We start from the raw sequence: 989 nt of genomic DNA, 5'->3' as shown, positions 1-989 counted from the left end.
GCGCTGCAGTCCGGCCGCCGTCGGAAGCCGCCGAAGCCTATATAAGCCTTGCCACCGGAGCGCGCGAGCAGTCGCGAGGAGTCGCAATCGCAGTCGCGAGGAGTCGCAGTCGCAGTCGCAGTTCATCATTTTTTCCTCGCGACACTCACACGTAATTTTTGCTCCGCAGTTCGAGTTCTTCTTCAACACTTCACACATAGTGCGACACACAATTTTTCTCGCCGACCCGTTGCTACGAAGCATTTGTTCGGGAAAAATTACTCATTACTACACGATATTACTACAATTCGGAAACGATACCGAAATATTCTACTTCCGCTCCGGCCGTCGCCTGCTACCAATAGGCCACCGCCCGGGCCCTTCGACTGACCGCCGGCAACACCGACCGACCTTTGCGAGCGTGTCCTGGCGAATTATTATAAGAGCGACGCACAGCTACTATACAATAATCGTAAGTTACTATTATATTAGTTTTTGAGTATTTACACGAGAAATTATAAGAAATTCATTACCGCCAACTCGACTCAAATTTTATTATCACTTTCCAATTATTATAACAACTATTATCATTACAATAATTATAATTGTTTGACGTCACAAAGCCAACAAATATACATTAAAATAAATTCCTTTCTTTTATGATCATTTGTTTTAATATCTCTTAAACGGCCGCATCCGTGTTCCGTGTCAAGTTACAGTACGCTTCCCTAAGGGCGACCGTGTTACTTTTACATAATTCTTTCACACTTACATCTTTTCGTCTCTGAGCTGCATAAAGCAGTCCTCTCGGAGTTTATTAACGAAATTTCAATCACTTTAAATTATAATTTAAATAATTAGATGTCAAGGAGAAGAGGCAGAACATTTAGAGAGCGCCTACAGCAGTGGTTAACGCGCACGGCAAAACTCGGCGTACGAGTATCTATAACACCCGACTTGCCTACCCCCACGGAACGAGGGTATTTTATTATAAATTCGGGAAACCATTT

Source organism: Odontomachus brunneus, unplaced genomic scaffold, assembly GCF_010583005.1.
Source record: "Odontomachus brunneus isolate Ranch 3 - 2012 unplaced genomic scaffold, Obru_v1 Obru_scaffold_275, whole genome shotgun sequence".
NCBI classification, from domain to species: domain Eukaryota; kingdom Metazoa; phylum Arthropoda; class Insecta; order Hymenoptera; family Formicidae; genus Odontomachus; species Odontomachus brunneus.
Note: the sequence above shows the minus strand (reverse complement) of the source record.